This window comes from Meriones unguiculatus, chromosome X (assembly GCF_030254825.1).
Source record: "Meriones unguiculatus strain TT.TT164.6M chromosome X, Bangor_MerUng_6.1, whole genome shotgun sequence".
NCBI lineage: Eukaryota > Metazoa > Chordata > Mammalia > Rodentia > Muridae > Meriones > Meriones unguiculatus.
The window spans coordinates 119,152,881-119,169,000 of NC_083369.1; the positions used below are offsets into that span (position 1 = coordinate 119,152,881).

A 16,120-nucleotide genomic window follows, 5' to 3' on the forward strand; every position below is an offset into this window, starting at 1 on the left:
AGGTAGAAGGACAAGGCTAGATTTGGCCCAAGAAGCAAGAGGGAATATTGAACTGTGAACATAGAGACATAAGTAAATTTATGAAATAGACATGTCAATAACAATAACTCATCCAATTAGATTAATTAACATAGAAATAATAGACACTAATGACACATGGGTATAATGGAGGTAACTGCAATTTAAACGTTTCAAAATATTCAGAAATTTGAGAAGGGGGTCTGAAATACTAATTTTGGACTTTTAAACAGGCATTATTAAATACAACAACAACTACTGAAGAAATGGAGTATATTCAGTCTCAACTAACAGAAAGCTGTTAAAATGGAACTAAATGAGAAAAGGAAATCAATTTTGCACAGGAAATAAAAGGAAAAAATGGCAAAGTGAAACTCATGATATATATTGGTGACAATAATTCCATACATTTGAGATATTTACCATAAATGTAAATGGACTATATTTATTAGGAAGTAGGAGATTATAGCATTAGAAAACATAATTAGGTATATCTCATACGAGACAAGGATACAGTAGAAAGAGAACATTATATGGAAGGCATTAAAATGAACAGATTGGAAGGTATTAATGAATGTTAAAATAGGGATGTGTTATTATATTTATTTCCCTGTCTTTTATTGAACAAAGATTATTTTCTCATACAATGTATCCTAATTTACAGTTCCCCCTTTCTCCTTCCAGTTTCTCACTACCTCCCCTCCCATCCAGATACACTCCTTTTCTGAATATCATTAAAAAATAATGGGCTTCTAAGAAATCACAAAACATAACAAAATAAAATACAATAAATTAAAGCAAAAACCATCACAATGGAGTTGCACAAGGCAAACCAACAGAAGGAAAAGAGCCCTAAGAGCAGGCACAAGAATGAGAAACTCACCCATTCATAAACTCAGTAACTCAATAAAAACACTAAACTGGAAGCCATAACACATGTACAAAGGACCTGGTGCAGACCTGTGCAGCCCTTGTGCTTGCTGCTTCAGTCTCTGTGAGTTCATGTGAGCTTTGGTCTTATTGACTTACAGAATCTTGTTGTCTTGATGCCCTCCAACCTCTTGGGCTTTTACACACTTTGTACAGCTTATTCTGATTTTAGGGATATCAAACTGCGGAGTTTAAGGCAAAAAAAGAAAAAAAAAACATTAGTATGGTTAATATATAACTTTTAAGTTTGCAAGTCACAGAAAGATTTATACATTTTAAATTTATACTTTCAAAATACAAATGTCTCATTAGGGGTGATGATGCAATCCCAGCACTCCTCAGGCAGAGGCATGCAGATGTCTGTGAGTTTGAAGCCAGCCTGGTCTACACAGAGAGTTCCAGGACAGTCAAGGCTACAAAGTGACACTCTGTCTTGTGGGGGGGGGAGGTGTCTCTTTGAGTGGTTAATTTGATAATTATAAGAGGAAGAATTACTCAATACACTATAAGGATATAAGACTTTTTACAAATATCCAGCCACTCTTGAATTACTTTGCAGCCAAGGAGACATATGTATCAGCAAAATAAGTGAAAGACTGAATACTGATCAGTAAGTTCAATTTAATGCACATATCGAGAATTCTTTGTGTTAGTTTAGACTATACCATTTTTTGCCAGGATTAAATTTTATTTCATGTTGATAGAAACTGTGAAAAACGTGACATTTACTTGCATTACAGCACAGGATTTCAACAGAATATTTCTTACCCCAAATAAAATTTTATTGATGGTATAACTGAAGTAAGTTTATGTTTTTCAAATTAAAACAAAATAGTAAGTGATTGTCTGAAATTGTTTTACATCCAGACATAAACATATTGCCAGGCATGGATCGATTTAAGAAAAAATGAACATAGATTTATGTAAATGATAAACTTCAATTCAGAGGTTTTATTCAGAGGACAAACACTGTTAGAAAATCCTAAGAAACTGATTTATTTTCAGAAATAATGTATATTTGAATTGCTGTCAGCACATTACAGAACTCATGAATCGAAGAACTCACAAAAGAAAGTTTTAAATACATAAACAGGAAAGGTAGTGAAATCACTGCCTATTAGAACCTCAGGGATTTGGCTCAGTGGTTCACAGGGAGAAATTCTTATCATTCTAAAAGGGAAAATGCTAAAAATGCATACAAGACAGCAGTCCAAAATTAAAAGTTAGTAAGCAACAGAGAAAGAAAATGACATAACAACGTTCAGAATAGAAACTAACTAAATATTAAAAAACAAAACAGGGTGCCTTTGAGGTTGCAGTCAGCACAAGCCACTGTAGCAAGTCAGGGCTGCCCATGAGTGTGAGATTGAAAACCTCCCTCCAGCTGAAGCATCTCCTACAGGGACCCTGCCCTCCTTGCTCAAGACGGCAAGATGCTGTGGCTGCACCAGCACTGCCTGCCAAGAAAGATGAGAAATGAGGCAAGTTGCCCTTTGGAAATGTGCTCACACTTTGATGCTGATGAAATTAAAAGGCTAGAAAAGAGATCCAAAAAACTGGATTTGGACAATTCTGGTTCTTTGAGATTGGAAGAGTTCATGTCATTGCCTGAGGTACATCAGAATCCTTTCATACAGTGGGTAATAAACATATTTGACACAGACAGAGAAGTATGCAGATGAAGGAGTAGACTTCAGAGAATTCATTTAAGGAGTCTCCCAGAGGTTATATTCAGAGGTTATATTCCATGTCAAAGGTGATAAGGAACCCAAGTTGAGGGTTGCTTTCCATTATTTGTGACATGGATAAAGATGGCTATATTTCCAATGGAGAACTCTTCCAGGTGTTGAAGATGACGGATGGGAACAACCTGAAAGACACACAGTTACTGCAGATTGTAGACAAAACAATTTTAAATGCAGATAAGGATGGAGAAGGAAGAATATCCTTTGCCAAAGGCTGTGCTGTTGTAAGTAGTTTAGATATTCACAAAAAGATGGTGGTAGATGTGTGACTCTCTGAAGAATACAACCTAATACTTTTGCTATTTTCTCTATCTCTGAAGATCTGCTAAAGACATGGAGCAATTTTTGGTGTGTATTTAAATTAAAGTGTTTCACCTGTGAAGCCACATTTTCCTACGTGAGCCTCAGGAAAACAACTACTTGTTCTCAAACTCCTGTTCTCTCAATAACTGAGTGTAGCACCTTAAATTTGAAGGTGTATGGAGTACACATAGGAGTATGGTGGAGAAAAGGAAGGAGATGGGTTTTAATTTCATTATTTAACTTCATCTTTTATAATAAGAATACCTATATACATAAATATATGTAAATTACTATGTATTTAGTAGACTGGCTTTTAATTTAATATACTTGATTCAGCAACAAAATTTTAGAGTATAAAAGTGTCAAGCAGAACTTCGAACATAAAACATCCTTACATTTATTTCACACAGTTTTGTATGTAGGTAGAAGGTTTACCATTTTTGCCTGGTCAGCTATTTTCTTTTGCCTGTGCTTTCTCCTTTGAGAGATTGATAAAACATTTGTTATTGCCCTACTATTTACTTTAATTACATTTTTAATGAGTCTGTAAATTTATTTATATCTCTGATTATGTTTCCAGGGACTGTGTCTTATTGCTGAGCAGCGATTAATCCATCTCCGTTGGAGGTCTAGTTCTGTGCTATTGCCAAGAGTTGGGCTCCTGTGTCCATAGAAGACCTGCATATGTTATGGATGTTTCAGGCTGCTATGTGTAATGAAAGCTTTGGTTTCTTTGTAAACCCGGTTACGTTATGTAAATGTGCTTTTTTTTTTTTACACTTTATTCATTCTGCATCCCCCCATAAGCCCCTCCCTCCTCCCATCCCAATCCCACCCTCCCTCCTCCCTCTGCTTGCATGCCACTCCCCAAGTCCATTAATAGGGGAGGTTCTCCTCTCCTTTCTGATCTTAGTCTGTCAGTTCACATCAAAAGTGGCTGTATTGTCCTCTACTGTGGCCTGGTAAGGCTGCTCCCCCCCCCCAGAGGGAGGTGATTAAAGAACAGGCCAATCAGATTATGTCAGAGGTAGTCCCTCTTCACATTACTATGTAACCCAATTGGACTCTGAACTGCCCTGGGCTACATCTGTGCAGGGGTTCTAGGTTATCTCCATGAATAGTCCTTGGTTGGAGTATGAGTCTCTGGGAAGTTCCCTATGTTCAAATTTTCTTGTTCTGTTGCTCTCCTTGTGGAGACCCTGTCCTCTCCAGCTCTTACTATTTCCCAGTTCTTACCTAAAATTCCGTTCACTCTGCCCAACAGTTGCCCATCAGGCTCAGCATCTGCTTTGATAGTCTGAAGGGCAGAGGCTTTCAGAGGCCCTCTGTGGTAGGTTCCTAGGTTGTTTCCTGTTTTCTTCTTCTTCTGATGTCCATCCTCTTTGCCTTTCTGGATGGGGATTGGACGTTTTAGTTAGGGTCCTCTCTCTTGCTTAGTTTCTTTAGATGCACAGGTTTTAGTGGGTTTGTCCTATGTTGTATGTCTATATGAGTGAGTATATACCATGTGTGTCTTTTTGCTTCTGAGACAACTCACTCAGGATGATCCTTTCCAGATCCCACCATTTACCTGCAAATTTCATGATTTCCTTATTTTTCATTGCTGAGTAATATTCCATTGTGTAGATGTACCACAATTTCTGCATCCATTCTTCAGTTGAGGGGCATGTGGGTTGTTTCCAGCTTCTGGCTATTACAAATAAAGCTGCTACAAACATGGTTGAGCAAATGTCCTTTTTGTGTACTTGAGCCTCTTTTGGATATATGCCCAGTAGTGGTATGGCTGGATCTTGAGGAAGTGCTATTCCTAGTTGTCTGAGAAAGCGCCAGATTGATTTCCAGAGTGGTTGTACAAGTTTACATTCCCACCAGCAGTGGAGAAGGGTTCCCCTTTCTCCACAACCTCTCCAGCATGTGTTGTCACTTGAGTTTTTGATCTTGGCCATTCTCATGGGTGTAAGGTGAAATCTCAGGGTTGTTTTGATTTGCATTTCCCTAATGGCTAATGAGGTTGGATATGAGTCCTCTGTCAGATAAAGGGTTGGTGAAGATTCTTTCCCAATCTGTAGGTGGTCGCTTTGTTTTGATGACGGTGTCCTTTGCTTTACAGAAGCTTTTCAGTTTCATGAGGTCCCATTTATTGGTTGTTGTTCTTAGAGCCTGTGCTGTTGGTGTTCTGTTCAGGAAGTTTCCCCCTGTACCAATGAGTTCTAGAAAGCTAGCTACATTCAAGAAAACACAGGAAATAAATAACCTCACTTCAGTAAAACAAAAAGCAACCAAGCACACAACCTGATGACCACAGCCAACATCAAAATCAAGAGATCTAACAGCCACTGGTCATTAATCTCTCTCAACATCAATGGACTCAACTCTCCAATAAAAAGACACAGATTAACAGAATGGATACGTAAACAAAACCCAGCAATCTGTTGCATACAAGAAACACACCTAAGACACAAAGATAGACATTACCTGAGGGTAAAGGGTTGGAAGACGACTTTCCAAGCAAACGGACCCAAGAAGCAAGCAGGAGTAGCCATTCTAATATCTGATAAAATAGACTTTCAACCAAAATTAATCAAAAGAGATGGGGAAGGACACTTCATACTCATCAAGGGAAAATTCCACCAGGAAGACATCACAATCCTGAACATATATGCCCCAAATACAAGGGCTCCCACATTTGTGAAAGATACATTGATAAAATTTAAAGCACATATAGATCCACACACATTAATAGTGGGAGACTTCAACACCCCACTCTCAACAAAGGACAGGTCAACCAAACAGAAATTAAACAAAGAAACAATGTCTCTGACAGAGGTCATGAATCAAATGGACCTAACAGACATTTACAGAACTTTACACCCAAACACAAAAGAATTTACCTTCTTCTCAGCACCTCATGGAACCTTCTCCAAAATAGACCACATAGTGGGTCACAAAGCAAGCCTCAACAAATACAAGAAGATTGAAATAATCCCATGTATCTTGTCTGATCACCATGGAATAAAGCTGGACTTCAACAATAACAGAAATAACAAAAAGCCTACACACACATGGAAACTGAACAACTTGTTACTAAATGACAGCTGGGTCAGGGAAGAAATAAAGAAAGAAATTAAAGTCTTTCTAGAAATCAATGAAAATGAAGACACAACATACCCGAACTTGTGGGACACAATGAAAGAAGTGCTAAGAGGAAAGTTCATAGCACTAAGTGCCTTCAAAAAGAAATTCGAGACAGCTCATTCAAGCACCCTAATGGCTCACTTAAAAACCCTAGAAAAAGAAGAAGCAGACACACCAAGAAGGAGTAGACGGCTGGAAATAATCAAACTCAGGGCTGAAATCAATCAATTGGAAACAAATAAAACAATTCAAAGAATCAATGAAACCAAGAGCTGGTTCTTTGAGAAAATCAACAAGATCGACAAACCCTTAGCCAGGCTAACTAAAAGGCAGAGAGACACCACCCAAATCAACAAAATCAGAAATGAAAAGGGGGATATAACTACAGACACTGAGGAAATCCAAACAATCATTAGGACTTACTTCAAAAGTCTATATGCCACAAAATTTGAAAATCTAAATGAAATGGACAATTTTCTTGATCGATTTGACTTACCAAAGCTGAACCAGGACCAGGTAAATCAACTAAATAGACCTATATCCCCCAAAGAAATAGAAGCGGTCATCAAAAGTCTCCCATCCAAAAAAAGCCCAGGACCAGATGGCTTCAACGCAGAATTCTACCAGACCTTCAAAGAAGAGCTAACACCAATTCTCTTCAAACTATTCCACAAAATAGAAACAGAAGGAATATTACCAAATTCATTCTATGAAGCCACAGTCACGTTGGTACCTAAACCTCACAAAGACTCAACAAAGAAAGAGAACTTCCGGCCAATCTCCCTTATGAACATTGATGCAAAAATACTTAATAAAATACTTGCAAACCGAATCCAAGAACACACCAAAGATATTATCCACTATGACCAAGTAGGCTTCATCCCAGGTATGCAGGGGTGGTTCAATATACGGAAATCCATCAATGTGATCCACCATATTAACAAACTGAAAGAAAAAAACCACATGATAATCTCCCTAGATGCTGAAAAAGCCTTTGACAAAATCCAACATCCATTCATGTTCAAAGTATTGGAGAGATCAGGGATACAAGGCACATATCTAAACATAGTAAAGGCGATATACAGCAAGCCTATAGCCAACATCAAACTGAATGGAGAGAAACTTAAAGCAATCCCACTGAAATCAGGGACAAGACAAGGCTGCCCACTCTCTCCATATCTCTTCAACATAGTGTTGGAAGTCCTTGCTAGAGCAATAAGACAGTTGAAGGAGATCAAGGGGATACAAATTGGAAAGGAAGAAGTCAAATTATCACTATTTGCAGATGATATGATAGTATACATGAGTGACCCCAAAAACTCTACCAGGGAACTCCTACAGCTGATAAACACCTTCAGCAAAGTGGCAGGATACAAAATTAACTCAAAAAAATCAGTAGCCCTCCTGTATACAAAAGACAAAAGGGCTGAGAAAGAAATTAAGGAAACAACACCCTTCACAATAGCCACAAATGACATAAGGTACCTCGGAGTAACCCTAACCAAGGAAGTCAAAGACTTGTATGAAAAAAATTTCAAATCTCTGAAGAAAGAATTAGAAGAAGATATGAGAAGATGGAAAGATCTCCCATGCTCATGGCTTGGTAGGATTAACATAGTAAAAATGGCCATCTTACCAAAAGCAATCTACAGATTCAATGCAATGCCCATCAAATTACCAACACAATTCTTTACAGACCTGGAAAGGAAAATTCTCAACTTCATATGGAATAACAAGAAACCCAGAATTGCTAAAACAATCCTCTACAATAAAAGATCTTCTGGAGGTATCTCCATCCCTGATCTTAAGTTGTACTATAGAGCAACAGTTTTAAAAACTGCATGGTACTGGCATAGAAACAGAATGGTGGATCAATGGAACCGAACAGAGGACCCAGAAATAAATCCACACACTTATGGACACCTAATCTTTGACAAAGACGCCAAAACCATACAATGGAAAAAAGATAGCATCTTCAACAAATGGTGCTGGTCTAACTGGATGTCTACATGTAGAAAAATGAAAATAGATCCATACTTGTCACCCTGCACAAAACTGAAGTCCAAGTGGATCAAAGACCTCAACATAAAACCAGACACATTAAATCGGCTTGAAAAAAAAGTAAATGTGCTTTTATTTTAATCCCAAGTATAGGATTTGTTATGGCTGCTTCAGGCTGATGGTCAGAAGTAATGAAAGCTTTGGTTTCTTTGTGAACTCAGTTATGTTATGTAAATATGTTTTTGTTTTAATCCCAAGTGTGTGATTTTAGATGGGCTACAGTTTGTCCACAGCTGATAATGGTCTTGTGCAGCGAATGGCTTTTGCCAGCTGGTAATGGCTTTCCATATGTGCTACACGGAGATGAGCGTGTTCTAGAACTCAAAGATTATAAATTGAGAGCTCAGAAAGAGAAGTGGTAGCATTCTATGTTGGCACATAGCAGTTTGGAGAGTTGCATGAGAGACAACTGGAGGGAAACGGTTTGAGGCACAGCAGCTTTAAGAAGACTGCTAGTACAAAGCCTGCAAAGCTGCAAAGTCTGGTGATGTAAGTTTGATCCCCAGGACACATATTTTGGGAGAAGAGAACACATCCACGAATGTTATTTAATTTTTGTTTGTGTGTTTTAAGACAGGGTGTTATGTAGCTCTGGCTGTCCTGGAAGTCATTATGTAGACCAGGCTGGCCTCTAACTCACAGAGATTTGCATGCTTCAGCCTGGAAGTTCTGTGATTAAAGACATCACCATCTTCCAGGCTTTATTTGATTTCTAATTATTGGTGGGTGGGCCAGTTGCCATGGTGCACCTGTGGAGTTCAGAGGAAACTTTTCAGATGTCTGTGTTCTGCCTGGGTTCCAGAAATCAAACTGGAGTTGTCAGGCTTGGAACAAGTGCCTTTACCTGTTGAGCCTTCTGAGAATCTGTGATTAAGGGAATGCTAAAAGGCCATTTCATGCACTGAGTTTTCACTGCTTTCTTCAAGAAAGCACCTCTGATTTCTGTTTGTGATTTGATGCTGGTGTTTGACAGGTTCTCACTGTGTGGATCAGGCTGGCCTGAAACTCACAGAGGTCCTCCTGCCTCTGCTTTTGGAGTGTGAAATTGAAGGAGTATACAACATGCTAGGATGGCACAGATTTTTAATAAAGCTCTCCCCACCCCAGGCAAGGTGTCACTGCACTCTGGATGCCCTAGAACATTCTCTCTGTAAACAAGGCTGGCCACAAGCTCTCAGGGATATACCTGTTTCTGCCTCCAAACTACTGAGATTAAAGGCAAGCACCACTACGCAGGGCTAGAAAATATGTTATCATTGTGTGGATCAGGCTGACCTGAAACCCGCAGAGATCCAGCCTTTGCTTCTGGACATGAAAGGTGTGTACCACATGCTGGGATCACACAGGTGTATTAATAAAGCTTTATTGTTTGTTTGAAAAAAAAAAAAAAAAAAGAAGACTGCTAGTTGCATCTGCTGTTGATGGAGACTGGTATAGCCCTAAAAGAACCCATTTACCCTAAACATGTGGGAGAAGCAAATGGGCCTTCTCTCCCCACTAACCTTCTCTCTGCTACATAGGGTTGGGAGGTTGAGGCCTAAAGACCCCACATAAAGTAGAGTTTTAAAAATGAGAGCTGCAAACTTTTTTTTATTAACTGTTCTTGAGGAAAAAAATATAATTACAATTGTGATTTTATCAAGGTCAGGAGTTTTCTCAGGCAATCATGCTTGTTTTAAATGTATTACTTAGTAAAAAAAAGCCAAAGAAATCATGTAATGACTTAGAATATATTGGCTTCATTAAAGACAAGTGAATATATTGTCACTAAACTATGTGTGAACCAGGGATTTTTCTTCTGCATTTCAAAAGACATACAGTTAACCTAAAAAACTAGTGATGTTTTAATGAACATATATTTGTGTAAAATCCCATTTATGGTTAAAATGAGGAAAATCTTGCTAATCTGCATGTCATAGGAGGGAAGATTTTATCCAGATTTATACATTTCAAATTTCTTTGCCAGCAGGCAAGATAACATATGATGGCTTTGTTGTTGTTGTTGTTTTGCACACACAATTAGTGATGGATGACCATTCAATAAATGTGTGCAGTATAGAAGTATATCATGTTCTCCCACTCGACACTATCCTTTCTCTTTTCTACAAAGGTTCCATTGGCTGGAAGTAAAGCTTTCTGATTACTTTTATATAACAGTTTTCTCTATGAATTTTTCTATAAAAATTGGTTTTATAATTGGGAATGGTAAAGGGCAGGTTGAATCAAGGTGAAAGAGTATTCAGTTGAGCACACCTGCCTACCATCACTCTTCCTTAGTTGTTTCTTCAGCTGAGTACTGCACATCATGGGCTCTGTCTATAAAAGAAAAATCCAAGTGCATGGTGTCTTTGCATGCCATGGAGTTTTGAGTGTAGAGCAATTTAAAATGTACCTCTTGTTTACATAGTTTGCATAAATTTAAAAGATGAGGTTGCCAAACTTTGGAAATGTTAATACTCAAAATGAAAATCTCCACTGCCTCTAAGTCCTTTCTCCCTCTAGATCACTGGCTTACAATTCCAGCCAGTGTTTTCATCTGTCACAGTCTCACCTGCTATGTGCTCTGCTTCAAGAGGAAACTAGTCTTTTGTGAAGTTTTTGTGTATAGTTGTTTGTTACAAATATTTAGCAAAAGCTTCCTATATCTCTTTCCTTTGCAGATCTTGGCTGGCGTTTGTGGAAAAAAAAAATAGTGCAAACTGTATCCTTACTAGAAATATTATTTTTTAGTCTCTGTGAGGGAGGTTGGGAGGTCATGGTTTATTTTTGAATGTTTATATTTTCCTTTATTTGAGAAAGGCAGGCTTTTGGGGGGCTAAGAAGGATAGGGCTTTTGGGAGCCCTGGTCTGCAGAAGAATAGGCCTCTTAAAGAGCCTTCTTCTGGGCAAGGAGCACAGGCCTCTTGGGAAGTCTCCTTATTGTTCAGGACAGGCTCTTTGAGGAACGATTTGTATTGATGATTATTAATATTTATTATTGACTTATCTTTTAATTAAACAACAGCCATTCCTAAACCAGCTGTGTACCCAAATTACCACACAGAGACTAGGACTTATTTCATTAACCTAGAGCACAATGCTGGGCAATTATTGCTCCATCCTAAGACTCCAAGCCGGCATAGCTTCCTCCCACTCAGATTTCCCACATTATGCTTGCTTTTAGTCATATTTTAGGTACAGTTGATTTCTCCTGCTGTTTCTCACTATGGCTGAGTCATTTTTTTTTTCTGGCAGATTTGACAGTTGAGCGCAGGCCTTCTTGCATGGTAACCACTAAACTACCTCCCCAGCTCCGCCGAATTTAGTTTTGTATTTGCTTTGCTATCAGCATATTTGGAGTATGCTTGTGCATTGCAGTGAGAGCATCCACAGGAATACATTGGGTCACACACTGCCTTCTATATTTTTTCAGAATTTTTTTTTTGGCTAATTAATATTTTATTGTACACACACTCACACACAAGCTCTTCGTTCATTTATTTCTTGGCAGACACTTAGGCTTTTCATCTTGGCTATTGTAAACTGTGATTCAATAAATGTGAGAATACAGCTATCACTTTAACTTATCTACTTGATATTATTCCCTAAATAAATAATATTTATTTCTATTTTATTGTGTAAATAAATAAATATTTGCCTTTCAGAATGGGGATTGAGAATTCAGCCAGAGTCCTCCTTCCTGATTAGCTTCTTTTAGCTTCTTTATGTGTACAGATTTTAGTATGTTTATCCTATATTATAGGTCTAATATCCACTTATGAGTGAGTATATACCCTGTGTGTCTTTATTCTTTTGGGATACCTCACTCAGGATGATCTTATTGAGTTCGCACCATTTACCTGCAAATTTCATGATTTCCTTTTTTTTTTTTTTTTAATCTCTGAGTAATAGTCCATTGTGTAGATGTACCACAATTTCTATATCCATTCCTCAAAGGATACAGGGGCATCTGGGTTGTTTCCAGCTTCTGGATATTACAAATAAAGCTGCTAAAAACATGGTTGAGCAGATGTCCTTGTTGCATACTTGAGTGTCTTTTGGAGATATGCCTAGGAGTGGTATAGCATGATCTTGAGGAAGCGCTATTCCTAATTGTCTGAGAAAGCACCAGATTGACTCAGCTGCTGGTGGGAATGTAGACTTATACAACCACTTTGGAAATCAAAATTCTTAAGAAGCTAACAGTGATTGGACCAAAAATTAGATATTCTAGTGGTTAAGCACAAACAAATTACAAATCAGGGTTAAAGCCATCATTACATTTTTTTTCATAAGAATTTAATTTTCACTTATGTCTATAGGTTTGAACATCAGTAAATACGGTTATTAGAGCTCAGTTGTTTGTGAAGGCCAGAGGTTTAGAGCTGGTATTACAGGAAGTTGTGAACCACCTCACCTCGTGTGAGTGTTTTGAAACAAGCTTAAATCCACTGTAAAGTGGTATGCACTCATAAAACCTAAGCCATCTCCCCATTCCTCTTCTTTTTTTAATTATTTACTTTTGATTATTACAGTTTATTCACATTGTAACCCCAGCTGTAGCCCCCTCCCTCCCGCCTCCTAATTCCTCTCTTCCTCATCCTTCTTCTCCCATGGCCCTCCCCCTGTCCACTGATCATTGAATTCCTCCATGGGCTACATATATGCAGAGGTTCTAGGTTATATCCACACACGGTCTTTTTTTTTTTTTTTTTTTTTTGGAGTATTGGTGTTTGTAAAGAACCCTGTGCCCAGAAGTTTTGGTTCTGTTGCTCTTCTTGTGGAGTTCCTGACCCCTCCAGTTCTTTCTATCTCCCTCTTCTTTCATAAGATACCCTGTACTTTGCCCTGAGTTTGGCTATGAGTCTCAGAATCTGCTTTCATACCCTGCTGGATGCAACCCTCTTCTTTTTTTCAATCAAAAATTAATTTATTTAATTAAAATAAAAATTAATATATTCACATTGTATCCCAGCTTAATCCCCTCACTCATCCACTCCAATTCCCCATCCCACTCTCATCTCCTTCCCATGCAGCTCACTCAGTCCACTGATAGGGGAGGTCCTGCTCCCCTTCCATCTGACCATAGCCTATCAGGTCTCATCCGGACTAGCTTCATTGTCTTCTTTGGCCTGATAAGATTGTTCCCCTCACAAGAGGAGGTGATCAAGGAGACAGCCACTGAGTTTATGTCAGAAACAGCCCTTTTTCTCCTTGCTAGGGCACCCACTTGGACACTGAGCAGCCATGGGCTACATCTGTGTTGGGGTTCTAGGTTATATCCTTGCATGTTGCTTGGTTGGACTATCAGTCTCAGAAAAACCCCTGGGCCCAGATGTTTTGGTTTTGTTTCTCTCTTTGTGGAGCTCCTGTCCCCTCCAGGTCTTTCATCTCCTCCTTTCATCAGGTTTCCCGTGCTCTGCCCAAACTTTGGCTATGAGTCTCAGCATCTGCTTTGATACCCTGCTGGGTAGAGTCTTTCAGAGGCCCTCTGTGGTAGGCTACTGTCCTGTTCCTTTTTACTCCAACTTCTGATATCCATTCCATTTGACTTTCTGAGAGAGGATTTATTATCTTACCCAGGTTCCTCCTTCTTCCTTAGCTTCTTTAGGTGTACAGATTTTAAATTTTTATATTAACCTATATTATATGTCTAATATAATAATATTATACTATAGTAATATATTATTATAATATAATTATATTATAATATATTATAGTCACTTATAAGTGAGTATATACCATGTGTGTCTTTCTACTTCTGGGAAATTTCGCTCAGGATGATCTTCTCTGGTTCCCACCATTTGCTGCAAATATCATGATTTCCTTGTTTTTAATTGCTGAATAGTATTCCATTGGGTAACTATACCACAATTTCTTTATCCAGTCCTCAATTGAAGGACTTCTGGTTTGTTTGCAGATTACTGATATTATTAATAAGGCAGCTACAAACATGGCTGAGCAAATGTCCTTGTTATATATTTGATATATACTTAGATATCTTTCTAGGAGTGTTATAGCTGGATCTTGAGGGAACACTATTCCTAATTATCTGAGAAAGTGCCAGATTGATTTCCAAAGTTGTTGTACAAGTTTACAATCCCATCAGCAATGGAAGAGTCTTTCCCTTTCTCCATGTCCTCTCCAGAATGTATTGTCATTTGAATTTTTGATATTAGCCATTCTTATGAGTGTAAGGTGAAATATCAGGGTCATTTTAATTTGCATTTCCCTGATGACTAAGGACTTTGAACATTTCTTCAGAAGTTTCTCTGTTGGAGAGATGGCTCAGCCATTAAATGCTAGGCTCACTATCATAAATAAATTGGTTACCTTCTGATTCAATAATATATGGAACTTGAAAACTTTTATTCACCTAAGGTCATTCTTATTGGATGTTTTACAATTTATTGGTTTATGTCACTTAATTGCTTTGCATTTAGATCACAGATCTGCTATTCTTTCAGTTTTCAGTGACAAAATATATTTTCTCCTGACAAAAGAAATCTTAAGTCAGAAGCCACCAATGGACAAAGAGGAGCACTCAGTAATCTACATCATTGATGATAGCGAAGAAGAAGTTGTTGAGGAAGTGATAGAAATAAAAATGATGCCGTTGAGTGTTCAGCAGAGTCTACTCTAACAGGTACAATAAATATAGTTCTGAGTCCTGGTGGTATCCCACAGTGTATTTTTGTGTTTGGAGGGAGGGGCTTGGTCAGAGGGCAATGTACAGGATTTAGGTTTCTCCTTCCACCATGAGTGTCTCAGAGAAGGATCATGTTGACTTTAGGTTTGGCATTAACCTCTGCTACCTTACCTCCTAAGTCATTATACCTGCCTGGCTCATTTGATTTTTACCTAGGTACTTGAATTAGAATAAAAGGCTAATATTTTCATATAGTTTGTTTACTATTTCTTTTAGTTTTTTTAAATTACATTTTTATTTTTTATATTAATTAAAGTTTATTTATTTTGTACCCCAGCTGTAGCCTCCTCTCTCATTCCCTCCCAATCCATCCTTTCTCCCTCCTCTCCTCCCTGTCCCTCTCTAAGTCCACTGATAGGAGGGGTCCTCCTCCCCTTCCATCTCACCCTCGCTTATCACATGTCATCAGCACTGGCTGCAATGCACTCCTCTGAGGTCTAAGAAGGCAGCTCTTACTTGTTCTTTATAAGCCTGTATCAAATTGCAGGAAAGCACATTTTACCTTGACTTTATAGTTCACGCACATCACTAAACTGAAACAATTTAACAATGTTATTACCCTAGAAAGACATAAAAAGATTATGTACCGATTAAATAAAACGGTCATAGCTTATGATTTTATTTCATCTAAGATTCAGAATAATATTTAGCATTTATATTTTCCTTTAAGATACAATATTGGAAAAAATGCCTGAAAGAACTACAAACAAAATTACTATTTCATTAAAATTAATTAAACTAGCATGTTTAAATTAAAATGTTTTTCATTTTTCTTGTTCAATGTGGAACAATGTGAAGTACTTGGTAGTACTGAGAAGGCACTGATTCTTCCAAGAAGGGATGGAGATACAGAGTAATACATCTTTCCTTTCCTACTCAATGAATTATTTTTATACCTGTAATCCCAGCACTGGGGAGGTACAGGCAGGGGAAAAAAAATGACTCAATGACATTATCACCTACATATTTAGTATATGGTCATCTTGAGATGACTGGGTTCCTGATCTTAAAAAAAGAAAAAGGAAAAGGAAAGTTTACTTTGATTATCTGTCAAGTATTGGATACATTATTTCACATGTGATGTTTCCTTGAAGCTAAGCATTTTATAAACAATTAATTAAAGGGTTTGTCTTTGTAAGTACTTGTGATCAAACCTAATGCATTGTATATGGGGTAAATAAATGTTTGATCACTGAACTGAACTCAGAGATTTAATTTCTTTACATACACGAAGTGAAGT

At 37.9% G+C, this 16,120-nt stretch overlaps 1 pseudogene; it reads left to right on the forward strand.

The window, feature by feature from the left end:
• The first annotated feature begins 2,417 nt into the window (after positions 1-2,417).
• Positions 2,418-2,962, forward strand: LOC110543190 (calcineurin subunit B type 1-like; annotated as a pseudogene).
• The last annotated feature ends 13,158 nt before the right edge of the window (positions 2,963-16,120 follow it).